We start from the raw sequence: 12,107 nt of genomic DNA, 5'->3' as shown, positions 1-12,107 counted from the left end.
CAAGATCCATCCTCAAGTCTTTCATTGTGCTTTGGTCTATAATGAAATTGATGTTCCTCTTGATGGATGGATGGATGGATGGATTCAGTAGTACTACAAAACTCAGCATGTCCATCCATCCATCCAGAGGGACATGAATTTCAATATAGACCACAGCACAATGAAAAACGTGAGGGTGGAGCATGCTAGTTCTATACTTTTCCAGACGTACATACTGGGTGTTGTAGTACTACAGAATCCATGGATGGATGGATGATTAGATAGATCGATGACATCACAATGGCTTAGAACCCCCAGTGACCGGCTGATGATGTCACAATCGGCCCCTGTGTATAACTATGGGCGCCGGCTGGATCCCAGCCACTCACTATTGTGTGTTGTACTCACGATTTCTGTGTTGCAAAATTTGCTATAGAAGGTGATATTTATTTGTTATTATCAGCGCCCTCCGGTGGAAAGAGAGAAAGGTAAGTCTGAACTTCATCTAATGAGTAATGGGAGTCTTTCCCAGGGGGAGACAACCTGTAGATGATTATAGGGGGACATATATAGATTTCCCTATAGAATTATCCCCAATAACAGTATAGACACGTTTTTTGTAAATTGTCATTAACCCTTTCAAAGCACGGCCAATATTTCCTCCACTTTTTTATTTTTCTGATCACATAGTCAGGTGAAAGCTTGTTTTTTTTTTTTGTGAGACGAGTTGTTGCTTAGAAGAACAGCATTCATTTAACGTTATATTATACTGAAAAATGGGGAAAAAAATAATAACTATGGTGAAATGGTGAAAAAAAAACAGAAAAACAAAACTGTTTTTTGTGCTTTTTACCACGTTCATTTTGTGGTACGATTGATCTGGAAAGATGATTCAGGGTTCATATTGTTTTATTATTATTATTATTGTTATTACTTACCGTAAGTGGTTACAACAATAGTTTTAGAATTTAAAAAAAAATTGATTTGTTTCACCATTTTATGGCAAGTTGATGTTTTTATTGACACCATTTTGGGGAACATACACAGTTTGGGTGACTTTTTATTGCATTTTTCGGGGAAGGTGCCGTAATAAAAAAAAAAACAAGGGAAAAAAAGGCCATTCTGGCGTTTTGATTGTTTCTCTTACTTTTATGGATATATTGATGCTAGAGACTGTATTTTGCAGATTAGAAGATGCGCCCCAAATTTTGGGGAGGAAAATGGGAAAAAAATGAAATTAATAAAATAGTGCGTCTTATAATCCCCTTTTACGATAGCTTACCCGGGGGTGGTCGAGGGGGCTGCGGTGAAGCGGGATCCCAGGAGGCAGGGTCGCTGCTGCAGAAAGCTTTCAACGGTGGCAGGAGTGGGGCGATGCTGCAGGGCCCGGGCTGGAAGGTTGGGGTGCTCAGCACAGTGCGAGACTGCTCCGGGCCACGGGCTTTCAGAAAATATCAAACAAGTCCCCACACTGCCCATCGTTTGCATCGTTTTCACTGCAGTGGACTTTGGGAAAATGGCGCATGTTTAGATTGAGATCTCCGCTCCCAAGATCGAGATCTCGGGAGCCGAGATCTACACATGCTCCGCTGGAGGCGTCCATTTTCCCGAAGTCCACAGCAGTGAAAACGATGGGCAGTGCGGGGGCTCCACTGACATTTTCTGGAAGCCTGGTGCCCGAAGCAGCCTCGCATCGCTGACCACCCCCACCTCCCAGTCTGGGGCCCACAGCATCGCCCCACCACCTTCAACTTCCTGCAGCAGTGACCCTGACTCCTGGGACCCTGCTCCACCGCAGATACCCCCCCAGCCCGGTAAGCTACAATTGGATTATAAATCGCACCCCCATTTTCCCCCCAAATTTGGGAGAACAAAAAGTGAGTCTTATAATCTGAAAAATACATATATATATATATATATGCTTGTTTTTTTTCTCTTTATTTTTGAAATCTTTATATTTTATTATTTTTTTTATATTAAAGAAAAACTTTTTTTTGCTGAATTTGACCTCATTTTTAGTCCCTCTAGGGGACTTAAACTTATTGTTGTTCGATTGCTTATTACACTATATACTGCACTACCACGGAATTGACTGAGACTAATGCAATATTTTTACCGTCTTGTGTTTTTCTCCAGTGTTTGCAGGGCTCTGTTGAACATGGCATCTCTCTTCAATTCCACCCCAAAAATGCCACTTCTATTAGAAGATGTGGAAAAAGGAAAAGACCAGCAAGATGAGGATGAAAACTGCGAAGAACAGGACCTGCACGCCCGGACTGGAGTCTCCATAGTCCGCTCTTTCATTATTGTAGGCGTTCTAACCTTCATCAATCTGGTCACCTTCATAGCTGCCTTCACTTTCGTAGGTAAGTAGGCGTAAACCGGCTTATGTCGGGGGCAAGGTGTATAAGGCCCAAAACTGCAAAAAAAGAAGAAAATCTTCATGGCCAACGAGAAGGCTCGTTAGCTGCTGTGATGTCTATTCCTGCACTTCTCTAATTACAATAATCATTCGTGTTCTTCTTTTTGTTCTGGCAGGAGCGATTTCTTACCTACAAAGCGCATTTAAAATGGACGACAGCAAATCCGGCCTTATAAGCTTAGGTAAACTTTTAACATAAAATCCTATTCTATAGGTCACTTGTGAGGACGGCTGGAATCTCGTGACATCATAAGGTTCCAATTTTGTAACGTTCACATGATGGCCGCCTTTATAGTTACCAAAAATGCAAACAGTGATGAGGACGGGAGAAGTGTTTTCAGTGCAACAGTTTAAATAATCCTCAAATATAAATAAATATATGTTAAAGAAATCATTTCTATTAACTGTGACCTCTTGTTTTTCCCCTTCTAGTATTCACGATCAGCAGTGTCCTGTTTGGTCAAATCTATGGATACCTGGGTGACCGCTGGAACAGAAAATACATCATGTGTGCAGGGATGTCCTTCTGGTCGGCCATCATTCTCTGCAAGTCCTACGTTCCCAATGAGGTAACTGATCTAATTGGTAGAAGCATAAAGACTTAAGGCTCATGCAGACGTCTGTGGATCTCGGTGCCATCATGGACAATAATGCACGGACTGGCCGCGGGTCTTCCGACCCGAGCATCGCTATCACGCTGTCAGAGATCGGACCGGGATCCACCGACGTCTGCATGAGCCCTAAAGCCTCTCACTTGTTTGTATGTAGATCAGTATTTTGCATTAGTATTTGCAAGACAAAAGTAGAGCGGGTCCAAAATTAGGAAAAGTTTATAATTTTTCCATTACCGTATTTCTTTAGGTGTCTTAGAAAACTTTCATAAATGGTCACTGAATATTTTTTTGTGTTTTCACAGTATTTTACAGTTTTTCTCCTAATTAATGGACTGTCTGGAGCTGCAGAGGCAAGTTTTAAAATAACTGCCCCCTCCATCATTGCCGACGTCTTCGTGGGAGATCGGCGCAGCCGCGCGCTTAACTTGTATTACTTAGCAGCACCCTTTGGCTGGTGAGTGTAGATCTATTTATTGTTTTAAGGAGGGAATCATAGCCAAACTGTCTAAGAGTAAGTCCGACAAGGTGGATTTGCTGTGGACTTTTTTCGGTACGGATTTTGCGTAGGGGGAGGATCAGCAGTGAACCAGCAAACATTTCTGGAATTGCTGCAGATTTCTAGGAAATTGATTCAAGACTCTAAATGGAAATATTTTTTCAGCAATGTCAAGACTTTCCCTAACAGAAAACTGCACTGATTGCTATGGGCAAAAAAGTTTTCTGCTAGACAGTTTGACTTTTAGCACTTATGACAAGAGCTCCTCAAAGAATGTGAAGACTCAGAATGATCTTACACTTTTTATTGTTTTTTTATAAATCATTTAAATGGACATAGGAAATGTTGTAATATATCTTATCAGGAAATATACTTATTTCCCTTCATTAATTCACTGATAAAAATCCATCTTCAGTGACAAGACAGATTGTAGCTTTATGCGGCATGGGGTAACAGTTGCTGCTCATAGAAGTCTATGGAGGGGGTGGAGTAGGAAGGAGGAGCCGGAAAAAGGCACTCAAAAATGTATATGTTTATATGTGTGCAGAAATTATGACAACTTTGTTTTTGTTTTTTACAGTGGCCTTGGTTACATCATTGGGTCTAAAGTGACAAGTGCATTTGGTGGCGCCTGGCAATGGGCCTTCCGGGTAAGTAATAGGTCTGAGGGATCTTGTGGACAAACTGTGAATCTTAATTATAATTCCTGTATCGTATTAAAGGGAATCTGGCAGTATGTTTTTCCATTTGATCTGAGAGCAGGGGCCCTGTAGGGGCAGAGCACCTGATTCCAGCGATGTGTCACTTACTGCTCCTTGTAGATGCTTTAAAAAAAAAATCACTGTTTTATTAGCAGGAGATTATGACGAGGGGACTAGTTGTCTCGTGCCATGTAGTCCTCCTGTTCTGTGTAACCCCGACCCCACCACTGATTGGTGGCTTTCTGCCTATGTACAGTGTGCACAGAAAAATCTACCAATCAGTGGTGTAGGCAGGGTATATGACGCGCCCCTGGGCCTGTGTCGCGCTGCGTTGCGCACGCGGGAGCCTACCCGGAGCCGGATCAGTGGAGGGTTGTAGTCTCGTGGCGGTGACCCGGTCCGTGCCCAGGGAGTCAAACTAGACGGCAGTCTATTAGTAGTAAATAGTTGATGACTACGCCACCCGTTGAGTGCAGCCAGGAAGCTGCTGCTGCAGGGCAGACCGCTGAGGCCGGTGGTAGGATTGTGCAGCGTGATAGTATAACCCCCAACGGGAGGGGTATGGCCTCAGGGCAGCCGACGTGGATGATGGGGGTAGCAGGAACCACTCAGAGACGGTACGGTGTAGTTCAGGGTCTTTACTGGTAACAACGACAGACCCTCCCGGAGTACTTGCTAGCAAACGGGGCCTGGTCAGTCTTTGAGCAGATGGGATCTCCCCTGGCCAGGCGTAGTTGTAGGCCTCCCAAACTGACTGTACTCTTCTGGCTACCTTGCTAGAAGCTGATGTAAGTAGCCCACGTCCCTGAGTGTACCGTGTGGTGCTCACCCGTATGGCCGGTGACTCGGGGCCTTCTAATGGCTTCCGCTCCACGATGGCGGTGCTGGTCCCACGCGTGTGACCGTGCCTTCGGGCTTCCGGGCCAGAGGACCGGAAATCCCCTGCCTGACGGATTCTGCTGCTGGGTAGGAGTTAGTCCCCACAGCCTCGGACTCCGGGTCCGGTAAAGAATCTTCTTAGTCAGGGCGAGCTCTGCAGCTGCCAGCCCCTGACTCCTTGTAACTCTGCTGTTTCCTATGCTGCTTCTTGTCTCCACTCTCCTTGTCTGACTCACCCTGCCTCAGCCCCGGGTTTATACAGGGGAAGTTCTTCCCCTCCCAAGACTGGGCAGGAGGTGTGGCATGCACAGGATCCCTGACCAAAGGACCTCCCACCTGCTCTCAGACATAACATTACATTACTGTGGAAAACCAGACCCCTGGGGTGCCACATTCCCCCCTAGTGAAATTTAGTACTCCGGGACTAAACACATTTAGAAAAACATAACAAAGTATAACAATAACAATACTATAAGAAAAACACATAAGATGGTTACGGCGTGTCCGCAACCGGATGCAGTCTTTGAAGAAAAGCAAAGGTGTCCATTTCACCAACACAGGGAGACGTAACCAGGTAGGGGTCTGTCCTACCCCGAGTCCTTAACAGTCTCTAGTCCATCCTGGGTTACGCTCCAACTATATACAAGGATTCCCGGTAAATCCACCAAGGTTTCCTAAAAACAACTGGAAACACAAAATTATACACAAGCAACAATACACAGATAAACATAAATAAAACTATTTTTACACTTCAAATTCTCCAGCGTGCGGGTAACTGGCCTCTAGTGGCCCTAGTGGACCTACGGAGCTGACTGTCTGGCCCTGAACTACAGGGTGGAGGAGCTGTCAAGGGTAAACTGGGCAGCTGTCTACCGGCTCTTTGTCTCACTAGGGGTACGGCAGGCTCACTATAAGCAGAGGGTTGATTCTCCTGTTCTACTCGTGTGGAGTCTTCTGCCTCCTGGACCGGCTGTTCTTCCAGCTCTACCCGTTGCTCCGTAGGTTCTTGGGATGATGGTTGGAGGAAGGTGAGTACGGGTACCACAACTGCACCATTGACTTGAGTCCAAGACCGAGGGAAGTCCCCGAGCACGGTACTAACCATATCTTCCCTTTCTCCCACGGGTCGATGGTCTTCTTGTTCCTCTTCAGGGTTCCTCAGTTGTTCGGGACACTTCTTCAGGTGGTCCCGGGATACAATGGCTGTGGTTTCCCCTCCGTCTTTACTGATGGTACAGACCTTCGGGTTCTCGTGGCTTGAGGGCAGTACGGTGTACGGGTCCTTCTCCCACTGGTCATCCAACTTGTGGAGCCGTCTTTTCCTCTTCAAGACCTGCTCTCCGGGTACCAGGGGAACAGCGGGAGCATACTGGTTGTAAGTCTTCTCTTGTCTTTCCCTAGCCTGACAGAGACTTCGCTCCACGCTCTCTTGTACTCTCCGGTACTGCTGCTGCCTCTCTGTGTCCCAGTCCGTTTCTGGTGAAGTGTCCTCAGGTGTCAGGACTCCCATTTCCAGGTCAACAGGTAACTTACCAGGTCTCGCCCTCATTAGGTAAGCCGGGGTACAGTTGGTGGAACCTACCGGGATGTGGTTGTATAGGTCCACCAGATCGGGCAACTTCTCAGGCCACAGACTGCGTTCTTCCAGGGGCAATGTTTTTAGAAGATCCATTACCACCTGGTTCATTTTTTCACAAAGTCCATTAGTTTGCGGATGGTAGGGTGTCGTCCTTATCTTCCGGCAGCCATACAGATTGCAGAATTCCTGGAAGACCTCCGCTTCAAAGGCAGGTCCCTGGTCCGTCAGCACTTGGTCCGGGTACCCGTGTGGACGGCAGAAGTGCTGCTGGAAGGCTCTAGCTGCTGTTTGAGCCGTTAAGTCCTTGACGGGGACGACAACCAAGAACCGGGAGTAATGATCCACGATGGTTAACGCGTAGACGTAGCCACTTCTGCTTGGGGTCAGTTATACTTGATCCAAGGCTACCAGTTCCAACGGTTGCCGGGTGACGATGGACTGCAGGGGAGTCTTCTGGCTGGCCCGGTCCTTCCTTCTCAGATTGCACGGGCCACAGTCTCTGCACCACTTCTCGATGGTTCCCCTCATGCCTACCCAGTGGAACCGCTCGCGCAGCAGGAACTTCAGCTTTTTCCACCCGAAGTGTCCAGCTCCGTCGTGGTATGCCTCCATCACCATGGCTGCGTCTCTTCGTGGCACCACTACTTGCCAGAGTAGTTCATGCGTCCGGGAGTTGACCATTCTGCGGCACAACTTCCCCTTGTAAAGGAATAGTCGACTCTTCTCCGCCCATAGTTGTTTGGCTTCCTCCGGAGCGTCTGGTTCAAGGCGAGCCTCCGGCCGAGTCAGCATCTCCTTCACCAGTCGGACGGCAGGGTCGCTGTCTTGCGTTTCCGCCCAGTTGTAGTGGGGTAAGGGGTTCAACGTAGCAGCCTGCTTACCCCTTACCCGGTGGGAATACTGGATAGTCCCATGACGGTGGAACGCAGGGAGTTCAACTTCTTCCAGTCCCTCCGGATCTTCTCCTTCGTCCGGCAGGTTGGGCATCCTGGACAGGGCATCCGCGTTAGTATTGGAGCGTCCTGCCCGGTATTTGATTGTGAACTCGTAGTTGGACAGACGGGCCATCCACCTCTGCTCCAGGGCACCGAGTCTTGCCGTGTCCAGGTGTGTCAACGGGTTGTTATCCGTGTATACGGTGAACCGGGAAGAAGCGAGGTAATGCCTAAAGCGCTCGGTGACTGCCCATACCACGGCCAGGAACTCTAGCTTAAATGAGCTGTAATTCTCGGGGTTCCTTTCGGTGGGTCGCAGTTTTCGGCTGGCATAGGAGATTACTCGTTCTCTCCCCTGCTGAATCTGGGACAGTACGGCTCCTAGCCCGATGTTACTGGCGTCGGTGTAGAGGATGAAGGGCTGGCTATAGTCCGGGTACGCCAAGATTTCATCCCCCGTGAGGGCCATCTTCAGCTGGCGGAAGGACTCTTCTTCTAGCTCTTCCCATTTGAAGGGCGGCTTCTGGTTCTTGGCCTTTCGGGACTGGCCTATCAGGAGGTCCTGCATAGGCGCTGCCTTTTTGGTGAAACCGGGAATAAACCTTCGGTAGTAGCCTACCAACCCTAGGAACTGCCGCACTTCTTTTACGCTGGAGGGGCTTGGCCATCCCTTAATTGCGGTGATCTTATCGGGGTCGGGAGCCACTCCGTCAGCGCTCACCACGTGTCCCAGGTATTGCACCTTTGGTTTCAGGAGGTGACACTTGGAGGGTTTCACCTTTAGGCCGTAACTCGCCAGAGCTTCGAACACCTCCGCCAGGTGTTTCAGGTGGTCCTCATAAGTTTTGGAGTATACGATGACATCGTCCAGGTACAACAGGACCGTCTCGAAGTTTCTGTGGCCCAGACAGCACTCCATTAATCGTTGGAAGGTTCCTGGGGCGTTGCAGAGTCCGAACGGCATGCAGGTGAACTCGCTAAGTCCCATCGGGGTGGTGATTGCGGTCTTCTCCCGGTCCGCCTCTGCTACAGGAACCTGCCAGTACCCGCTAGTGAGATCCAAGGTAGAGAAGAAGTTAGCAGATCTTAAAGCAGCCAATGACTCCTCTATCCTTGGTAAGGGGTACGCATCCTTGTGTGTGATACGGTTGATTTTCCGGTAATCTACACACATCCTCATGGTGTTGTCTTTCTTTTTGACTAAAACTAGTGGGGCTGCCCAGGGGCTACAGCTATCCCGGATTACCCCAGCCTCCTTCATGTCTCTAAGCATCCCCTTGGCGTGTTGGTAATGTGCAGGGGGTACGGGTCGATACCTCTCTTTTATGGGAGGATGATCTCCCGTGGGGATGCGGTGTTCTACCCCCTTGACTCGCCCGAAGTCTAACGGGTGTTTACTAAACACTCTCTCATACTCTTGAACCACCCGATAGACTCCTTGTTTCTGATGTGAGGGAGTGGAATCAGTACCCAAATGTAGTTGCTGACACCAGTCCTCCATGTCTTTCTTAGAGCCGTTACCTTCCTCCGGGTGAGATGGAGGCAAGGGTTCCACAGATTGTATAGAATTTTGATTAGTGGTATATAATTTGGCTAGCGTGGCATACCGGGGCAGGTACACTTCCCTCTCCCCGATATTTATTATGCGAATGGGCACCCTCCCATGGCGTACATTGACCACCCCCCGTGCTGTCAAAATGGTGGGCCTACTGTCTGAGTAAACTGGTTCTACCATTGCCTGGTAATCTCTACCTCTCAGACCAATAGCTGCCCGGCACCAAATCATCATTTCACTTTTTGGGGACATGGCAATAGGAAAAGGGTCACACATTCTTACGCTACCAATCTCACCGCCGGAGAGTTCCACTTGTTGCCGTTGCATCAGTGCCCGGATCTCTTTCTGGAGCACCCGCTGCTCGCCGGAGCTGGCGTTCTTGGCAACCTGCTGTAAAAGGAAAATCACCTCTGCAAGACAATTTTCAATTACGTTAGTTCCTAGAGTTATTTTTGGGTGACTCTCATGTTTATCAATATCTACAATGATCAGTCCCTGTGCGGCCAGTTCGACTCTACCGATTTTGAGGGTCACCTCTTTAAATCCGATCTGTGGCACGGGCTGGCCATTGCTGGCGATGATACTCAAGTCGTCGTCAGGGTAGCGGGTAATATCCGAGTCATTCCAGTACTGCTTGAAGAGCACGTACGGGATGGTGGTGACCTGTGACCCGGTATCCAGTAGGGCACTCATGGGAATGCCATCCAGTACCACAGGCAAGACTGGACGTCCTCCCACATATCTGTCGCGCCAGTTCGATGGGCCTGGTGATCTTTTTCCTGGGGGTTGGCCCTCTACCCCAGGTTGTGCCCGTTTAAAGAACAGTACCTTTCCATATGTCCGGGTTGATTGCAGCGGCGGCAGATGGGTCGTCCGTCCTCGCTGTATCGGTCACTGGGTCTTCCTCTGGCCGGTGGGGTCCTCCTTGGTCGACGCCACGGGATGTCCTCCGGTCCGGATGCCAGCTGGATCTTCCCTGGGGTGGAAACCTGTAAAGACTGCACAGTTCGGGTTAGCGCAGCAACGCTCTTAGCTAGCTCTTGGACCTGATGGTGTAGGTCTGGAGCCGGGTCATTGTCCAAAGCCTGCGCATCAGCTCCCACAGGCCCTGCCGACAAGGGCGCCGCCTCCTGGTGGTAAGTGATAGCTGGGCGCCTGTGGGTAACAACGCCACCCGGTGCTGGTTCTCGGAGCACCCGGATAGCTCTATCCTTGAACTGTGCAAAGTCCAGATGGGGATCCTGTAAGGCCATTGCCCGCAACTGGGTTCGGTGGGCATTGCAATATAAACCCTCTATAAATTGTTCAGTCAATAGCCTGTCCTCGTTTCCCACCCCATCAGGGTCGGTCTGCTTTATGGCCCTCAGGGCCTCTTGTAGGTTTAGTGCATAGTCCCTTATACTCTCATGCGCTCGCTGCTTGCACCCGTAGAATCTAAGCTTAATCTCGGCTGAGGTGTGGGTATCAAAGGTGTCCTTCAGCCGGGTTAGTATCCCTGCGACAGTCTTCCTCCCAGGTGGCCAGGATTTTACTTCCCTTTTGGCTGCCCCGGTTAGTTGGGCCACCAGGATGCTCACTTTTTGCTCTTCTGTGAGGGGGTACACCTGGAAGAGGCTATCCAGCTTTTCTCTAAAGTCATGCAGGGTATGTGACTCCCCTGAGTACTGGGGTAGCCAAGCTGCTCCCGGGATATAGGGCATGGTGAAGGGCATAACTGCAGCAGCGGTAGCGCTGGCGGGGGTTGAGGCAGTGAAGCTCTCCTCCGTATCCGACATCTTCCTCCCCCCTAGTGGACCGTGGCCTACCTTGCGATGATCCTCTTCCGTAGGCCGCGGCTCCGCAGTGGATCGTCAGGGTTGAGGACCTTCCGTCGCGCTCCTGTGACGTCGGCGTCTGCTGGGCTCCTTCCAGGACCTTACGCAACGTCCGGACGTGAGGCGGGGCTTCAGTTCTCGCGCGCTTTCGGAGTCCACGCCCCTCTTCTTCCCGCGCGGCGTCCTCAAGATGGCGTCCAATGGCGGGAAAACTCCACGGATGGCGGGAAGAAGGTAGAAGATGGCGCCGGATGGCGGGAAACCTTCACCACTGGTAAGTTTGAACAGTCTTTGCTTTTCAGGCACGCAGTACCCGGTGGTTGCGGGCACGAAATCCTGCCGACTACGCCAAAGTTGACGCGCCCCTGGGCCTGTGTCGCGCTGCGTTGCGCACGCGGGAGCCTACCCGGAGCCGGATCAGTGGAGGGTTGTAGTCTCGTGGCGGTGACCCGGTCCGTGCCCAGGGAGTCAAACTAGACGGCAGTCTATTAGTAGTAAATAGTTGATGACTACGCCACCCGTTGAGTGCAGCCAGGAAGCTGCTGCTGCAGGGCAGACCGCTGAGGCCGGTGGTAGGATTGTGCAGCGTGATAGTATAACCCCCAACGGGAGGGGTATGGCCTCAGGGCAGCCGACGTGGATGATGGGGGTAGCAGGAACCACTCAGAGACGGTACGGTGTAGTTCAGGGTCTTTACTGGTAACAACGACAGACCCTCCCGGAGTACTTGCTAGCAAACGGGGCCTGGTCAGTCTTTGAGCAGATGGGATCTCCCCTGGCCAGGCGTAGTTGTAGGCCTCCCAAACTGACTGTACTCTTCTGGCTACCTTGCTAGAAGCTGATGTAAGTAGCCCACGTCCCTGAGTGTACCGTGTGGTGCTCACCCGTATGGCCGGTGACTCGGGGCCTTCTAATGGCTTCCGCTCCACGATGGCGGTGCTGGTCCCACGCGTGTGACCGTGCCTTCGGGCTTCTGGGCCAGAGGACCGGAAATCCCCTGCCTGACGGATTCTGCTGCTGGGTAGGAGTTAGTCCCCACAGCCTCGGACTCCGGGTCCGGTAAAGAATCTTCTTAGTCAGGGCGAGCTCTGCAGCTGCCAGCCCCTGACTCCTTGTAACTCTGCTGTTTCCTA

The sequence above is a fragment of the Phyllobates terribilis genome, unplaced genomic scaffold (genome assembly GCF_046119375.1).
Source record: "Phyllobates terribilis strain yellow unplaced genomic scaffold, ASM4611937v1 Scaffold_13__5_contigs__length_258822181, whole genome shotgun sequence".
In the NCBI taxonomy this organism is placed as follows: domain Eukaryota; kingdom Metazoa; phylum Chordata; class Amphibia; order Anura; family Dendrobatidae; genus Phyllobates; species Phyllobates terribilis.
Note: the sequence above shows the minus strand (reverse complement) of the source record.